Below are 7856 nucleotides of genomic sequence, written 5' to 3' on the forward strand. Positions count from 1 at the left end.
TTTATTAAATCACTGAATCAAATCTAACTCTGATTACATCAGAAAAGGCCAGGTACCCTACACCATAACAGGGGGTTTGAAATTTTGACTTGTCTACTTAAAGATCACCAAAATCTGATAACAAGGTCAATTACGTCCCTGGTTGGGATTGAACCACCAACCTTTTGGTTAGTAGCCAGACACACTAACCGATTGCGCCACAGAGACACTTTGCAAAAAGTACATACTGACAAAGTCTAATAAGCATACATCTCGAACATTTCCTAGAAAAACTTTAAAAAGTCAATAATCTGGAGAGTTTTTGTAAAATGTTTCTTCCATCAACCAACGAAGAAACACATTGGTACTTTCCCATGATGAGTGAGTGCTTCAGCATCTCTTGCACTTACATGTGCAGCAGAGTACTGCAATGGAAGCATGCTGGGCCCATAACCCAGAGGTAGGCAGATTGAAACTATCCTTTGCTATATGCATTTTTTTTGTTAATTAAAGTAATCAAAACTGGGATTGATATTTTTGCTCTTTTATTTTTACTTGAAGTACAATAACTTTTACCATTTTAATTTGTTTGAATAGTATATTGACAGTATAGTTTTCTTTAAAAAATCCACTTAATTTTCTTTACCCTATTATTAAAAGGGTAATTGACAAAAACAAACTACATTGTCACCAGAAGAGCAATACAAAATGTACAAGTGATATATTAAAATCATCTTTCCAGCTTGAATTTCAATGATGCATTGGGGCAACGATTTTGTGAGAAACATTTTCACCCTTAAATAAAGATTTTCTTAATTCCTTACCTGTGTGCTAATTAGATATCACCTTGTTTTCACAATAAACAGACTTCCACATGAGAAAGCAGCAAGGATGCAGTGGCGTTAATGTTTCCTGGTGTCAACCTGTATTATTTCAGTAGACATTGAAATGAGGATGCATCTTGCTGCCTTTCCAATGAAGCAAATTTAATTTAGTAATAGGTGAAAAACCATCCCTACAAAGGTGTTAATCAGAGACTTGGCTTTGTGGACACTTTTCAGAGAACAAATTTGTTAGCATAAAAATAAAGCCAGAAAATGAAGAGCTGTTTAATCACTCAATTGGATTTTTTTGCCAGCATATTTCTTTTTCTCTGCAACCCACTGCTAAATTGTGCTTCCTAGCTGTTTTTATAAAATCACTGAATCAAATCTAACTCTGATTACATCAGAGAAGGCCAGGTACCCTACACCATAAGAGGGGGTTTGAAATTTTGACTTGTCTACTTAAAAATCACCAAAATCTGATAACAAGGTCAATTACGTCCCTGGGTGGGCTTGAACCACCAACCTTTTGGTTTATAGCCGTACACACTAACTGATTGCGCCACAGAGACACTTTGCAAAAGTCCATACTGACAAAGGCTAATAAGCATTCATCTAAAACGTTTCCTAGAAAAACTTTAAAAAGTCAATAATCTGGAGAGTTTTTGTAAGATGTTTCTTCCATCAACCAACGAAGAAACACATTGGTACTTTCCCATGATGAGTGAGTGCTTCAGGATCTCTTGCACTTACATGTGCAGCAGAGTACAGCAATGGAAGCATGCTGGGCCCATAACCCAGCGGTAGGCAGATTGAAACTATCCTCTGCTATATGCATTTTTTTTTTGTTAAAGTAATCCAAAACTGGGATTGATATTTTGGCTCTTTTATTTTTACTTAAAGTACAATAACTTTTACCATTTTAATTTGTTTTAATAGTATATTGACAGCATTGTTTTCTTTCAAAAATCCACTTAATTTTCTTTACCCTATTATTAAAATGGTAATTGACAAAAACAAACTACATTGTCACCAGAAGAGCAATACAAAATGTACAAGTGATATATTAAAATCATCTTTCCAGCTTGAATTTCAATGATGCATTGGGGCAACGATTTTGTGAGAAACATCTTCACCCTTAAATAAAGATTTTCTTAATTCCTTACCTGTGTGCTAATTAGATATCACCTTGTTTTCACATTAAACAGACTTCCACATGAGAAAGCAGCAAGGATACAGTGGCGTTAATGTTTCCTGGTGTCAACCTGTATTATTTCAGTAGACATTGAAATGAGGATGCATCTTGCTGCCTTTCCAATGAAGCAAGTTTAATTTAGTAATAGGTGAAAAACCATCCCTACAAAGGTGTTAATCAGAGACTTGGCTTTGTGGACACTTTTCAAAGAACAAATTTGTTAGCATAAAAATAAAGCCAGAAAATGAAGAGCTGTTTAATCACTCAATTGGATTTTTTTTGCCAGCATATTTCTTTTTCTCTGCAACCCACTGCTAAATTGTGCTTCCTAGCTTTTTTTATAAAATCACTGAATCAAATCTAATTACATCAGAGAAGGCCAGGTACCCTACACCATAACAGGGGGTTTGAAATTTTGACTTGTCTACTTAAAGATCACCAAAATCTGATAACAAGGTCAATTACATCCCTGGTTGGGATTGAACCACCAACCTTTTGGTTAGTAGCCGGACACACTAACCGATTGCGCCACAGAGACACTTTGCAAAAAGTACATACTGACAAAGTCTAATAAGCATACATCTAGAACGTTTCCTAGAAAAACTTTAAAAAGTCAATAATCTGGAGAGTTTTTGTAAGATGTTTCTTCCATCAACCAATGAAGAAACACATTGGTACTTTCCCATGATGAGTGAGTGCTTCAGGATCTCTTGCACTTACATGTGCAGCAGAGTACTGCAATGGAAGCATGCTGGGCCCATAACCCAAAGGTAGGCAGATTGAAACTATCCTTTGCTATATGCATTTTTTTTTGTTAATTTAAGTAATCAAAACTGGGATTGATATTTTTGCCCTTTTATTTTTACTTAAAGTACAATAACTTTTACCATTTTAATTTGTTTTAATAGTATATTGACAGTATAGTTTTCTTTAAAAAATCCACTTAATTTTCTTTACCCTATTATTAAAAGGGTAATTGACAAAAACAAACTACATTGTCACCAGAAGAGCAATACAAAATGTACAAGTGATATATTAAAATCATCTTTCCAGCTTGAATTTCAATGATGCATTGGGGCAACGATTTTGTGAGAAACATCTTCACCCTTAAATAAAGATTTTCTTAATTCCTTACCTGTGTGCTAATTAGATATCACCTTGTTTTCACATTAAACAGACTTCTACATGAGAAAGCAGCAAGGATGCAGTGGCGTTAATGTTTCCTGGTGTCAACCTGTATTATTTCAGTAGACATTGAAATGAGGCTGCATCTTGCTGCCTTTCCAATGAAGCAAGTTTAATTTAGTAATAGGTGAAAAACCATCCCTACAAAGGTGTTAATCAGAGACTTGGCTTTGTGGACACTTTTCAGAGAACAAATTTGTTAGCATAAAAATAAAGCCAGAAAATGAAGAGCTGTTTAATCACTCAATTGGATTTTTTTTGCCAGCATATTTCTTTTTCTCTGCAACCCACTGCTAAATTGTGCTTCCTAGCTGTTTTTATTAAATCACTGAATCAAATCTAACTCTGATTACATCAGAAAAGGCCAGGTACCCTACACCATAACAGGGGGTTTGAAATTTTGACTTGTCTACTTAAAGATCACCAAAATCTGATAACAAGGTCAATTACGTCCCTGGTTGGGATTGAACCACCAACCTTTTGGTTAGTAGCCAGACACACTAACCGATTGCGCCACAGAGACACTTTGCAAAAAGTACATACTGACAAAGTCTAATAAGCATACATCTCGAACATTTCCTAGAAAAACTTTAAAAAGTCAATAATCTGGAGAGTTTTTGTAAAATGTTTCTTCCATCAACCAACGAAGAAACACATTGGTACTTTCCCATGATGAGTGAGTGCTTCAGGATCTCTTGCACTTACATGTGCAGCAGAGTACTGCAATGGAAGCATGCTGGGCCCATAACCCAGAGGTAGGCAGATTGAAACTATCCTTTGCTATATGCATTTTTTTTGTTAATTAAAGTAATCAAAACTGGGATTGATATTTTTGCTCTTTTATTTTTACTTGAAGTACAATAACTTTTACCATTTTAATTTGTTTGAATAGTATATTGACAGTATAGTTTTCTTTAAAAAATCCACTTAATTTTCTTTACCCTATTATTAAAAGGGTAATTGACAAAAACAAACTACATTGTCACCAGAAGAGCAATACAAAATGTACAAGTGATATATTAAAATCATCTTTCCAGCTTGAATTTCAATGATGCATTGGGGCAACGATTTTGTGAGAAACATCTTCACCCTTAAATAAAGATTTTATTAATTCCTTACCTGTGTGCTAATTAGATATCACCTTGTTTTCACATTAAACAGACTTCCACATGAGAAAGCAGCAAGGATGCAGTGGCGTTAATGTTTCCTGGTGTCAACCTGTATTATTTCAGTAGAAATTGAAATGAGGATGCATCTTGCTGCCTTTCCAATGAAGCAAGTTTAATTTAGTAATAGGTGAAAAACCATCCCTACAAAGGTGTTAATCAGAGACTTGGCTTTGTGGACACTTTTCAGAGAACAAATTTGTTAGCATAAAAATAAAGCCAGAAAATGAAGAGCTGTTTAATCACTCAATTGGATTTTTTTTGCCAGCATATTTCTTTTTCTCTGCAACCCACTGCTAAATTGTGCTTCCTATCTGTTTTTATAAAATCACTGAATCAAATCTAACTCTGATTACATCAGAGAAGGCCAGGTACCCTACACCAGTGTTTCCCAACCACGGTCCTCAAGGCACACTAACAGTCCTGGTTTTAGTGATATCCAGGCTTGAACACAGGTGACTTAATTAGTAGCTCAGTTATTTTGAATTAACCATCTGTGCTGAAGCCTGGATATCACTAAAACCTGCACTGTTGGTGTGCCTTGAGGACCGCGGTTGGGAATGCCTGCCCTACACCATAACAGGGGGTTTGAAATTTTGACTTGTCTACTTAAAGATCACCAAAATCTGATAACAAGGTCAATTACGTCCCTAGGTGGGATTGAACCACCAACCTTTTGGTTAGTAGCCAGACACACTAACCGATTGCGCCACAGAGACACTTTGCAAAAAGTACATACTGACAAAGGCTAATAAGCATACATCTAGAACGTTTCCTAGAAAAACTTTAAAAAGTCAATAATCTGGAGAGTTTTTGTAAGATGTTTCTTCCATCAACCAACGAAGAAACACATTGGTACTTTCCCATGATGAGTGAGTGCTTCAGGATCTCTTGCACTTACATGTGCAGCAGAGTACTGCAATGGAAGCATGCTGGGCCCATAACCCAGAGGTAGGCAGATTGAAACTATCCTTTGCTATATGCATTTTTTTTTTGTTAATTTAAGTAATCAAAACTGGGATTGATATTTTTGCTCTTTTATTTTTACTTAAAGTACAATAACTTTTACCATTTTAATTTGTTTTAATAGTATATTGACAGTATAGTTTTCTTTAAAAAATCCACTTAATTTTCTTTACCCTATTATTAAAATGGTAATTGACAAAAACAAACTACATTGTCACCAGAAGAGCAATACAAAATGTACAAGTGATATATTAAAATCATCTTTCCAGCTTGAATTTCAATGATGCATTGGGGCAACGATTTTGTGAGAAACATTTTCACCCTTAAATAAAGATTTTCTTAATTCCTTACCTGTGTGCTAATTAGATATCACCTTGTTTTCACATTAAACAGACTTCCACATGAGAAAGCAGCAAGGATGCAGTGGCGTTAATGTTTCCTGGTGTCAACCTGTATTATTTCAGTAGACATTGAAATGAGGATGCATCTTGCTGCCTTTCCAATGAAGCAAGTTTAATTTAGTAATAGGTTAAAAACCATCCTTACAAAGGTGTTAATCAGAGACTTGGCTTTGTGGACACTTTTCAGAGAACAAATTTGTTAGCATAAAAATAAAGCCAGAAAATTAAGAGCTGTTTAATCACTCAATTGGATTTTTTTTGCCAGCATATTTCTTTTTCTCTGCAACCCACTGCTAAATTGTGCTTCCTAGCTGTTTTTATAAAATCACTGAATCAAATCTAACTCTGATTACATCAGAGAAGGCCAGGTACCCTACACCATAACAGGGGGTTTGAAATTTTGACTTGTCTACTTAAAGATCACCAAAATCTGATAACAAGGTCAATTACATCCCTGGGTGGGATTGAACCACCAACCTTTTGGTTAATAGCCGGACATACTAACCGATTGCGCCACAGAGACACTTTGCAAAACGTACGTACTGACAAAGTCTAATAAGCATACATCTAGAACGTTTCCTAGGAAAACTTTAAAAAGTCAATAATCTGGAGAGTTTTTGTAAGATGTTTCTTCCATCAACCAATGAAGAAACACATTGGTACTTTCATATGATGAGTGAGTGCTTTAGGATCTCTTGCACTTACATGTGCAGCAGAGTACTGCAATGGAAGCATGCTGGGCCCATAACCCAGAGGTAGGCAGATTAAAACTATCCTCTGCTATATGCATTTTTTTTTGTTAAAGTAATCCAAAACTGGGATTGATATTTTTGCTCTTTTATTTTTCATTAAAGTACAATAACTTTTACCATTTTAATTTGTTTTAATAGTATATTGAAAGTATTGTTTTCTTTTAAAAATCCACTTAATTTTCATTGGTTGATGGAAGAAACATCTTACAAAAACTCTCCAGATTATTGACTTTTTAAAGTTTTTCTAGGAAACGTTCTAGATGTATGCTTATTAGACTTTGTCAGTATGTACTTTTTGCAAAGTGTCTCTGTTGCGCAATCGGTTAGTGTTTCCAGCTACTAACCAAAAGGTTGGTGGTTCAATCCCAACCAGGGACGTAATTGACCTTGTTATCAGATTTTGGTGATCTTTAAGTAGACAAGTCAAAATTTCAAACCCCCTGTTATGGTGTAGGGTACCTGGCCTTCTCTGATGTAATCAGAGTTAGATTTGATTCAGTGATTTTATAAAAACAGCTAGGAAGCACAATTTAGCAGTGGGTTGCAGAGAAAAAGAAATATGCTGGCAAAAAAAATCCAATTGAGTGATTAAACAGCTCTTCATTTTCTGGCTTTATTTTTATGCTAACAAATTTGTTCTTTGAAAAGTGTCCACAAAGCCAAGTCTCTGATTAACACCTTTGTAGGGATGGTTTTTCACCTATTACTAAATTAAACTTGCTTCATTGGAAAGGCAGCAAGATGCATCCTCATTTCAATGTCTACTGAAATAATACAGGTTGACACCAGGAAACATTAACGCCACTGTATCCTTGCTGCTTTCTCATGTGGAAGTCTGTTTAATGTGAAAACAAGGTGATATCTAATTAGCACACAGGTAAGGAATTAAGAAAATCTTTATTTAAGGGTGAAGATGTTTCTCACAAAATCGTTGCCCCAATGCATCATTGAAATTCAAGCTGGAAAGATGATTTTAATATATCACTTGTACATTTTGTATTGATCTTCTGGTGACAATGTAGTTTGTTTTTGTCTATTACCATTTTAATAATAGGGTAAAGAAAATTAAGTGGATTTTTGAAAGAAAACAATACTGTCAATATACTATTAAAACAAATTAAAATGGTAAAAGTTATTGTACTTTAAGTAAAAATAAAAGAGCCAAAATATCAATCCCAGTTTTGGATTACTTTAATTAACAAAAAAAAATGCCTATAGCAGAGGATAGTTTCAATCTGCCTACCGCTGGGTTATGGGCCCAACATGCTTCCATTGCTGTACTCTGCTGCACATGTAAGTGCAAGAGATCCTGAAGCACTCACTCATCATGGGAAAGTACCAATGTGTTTCTTCGTTGGTTGATGGAAGAAACATCTTACAAAAACTCT

The 7856-nt window shown here is 35.1% G+C and overlaps 1 non-coding gene across 1 annotated transcript; it reads right to left on the reverse strand.

Annotated features, from left to right (window-relative positions):
• Window positions 1-4994: 4994 nt before the first annotated feature.
• TRNAS-ACU (transfer RNA serine (anticodon ACU)) lies at window positions 4995-5068 on the reverse strand. The gene has a single exon. It is a non-coding gene; the product is annotated as a tRNA-Ser (tRNA).
• Between the last annotated feature and the right edge of the window lie 2788 nt (window positions 5069-7856).

This window comes from Pseudophryne corroboree, chromosome 3 (genome assembly GCF_028390025.1).
Source record: "Pseudophryne corroboree isolate aPseCor3 chromosome 3, aPseCor3.hap2, whole genome shotgun sequence".
Classification (NCBI taxonomy): domain Eukaryota; kingdom Metazoa; phylum Chordata; class Amphibia; order Anura; family Myobatrachidae; genus Pseudophryne; species Pseudophryne corroboree.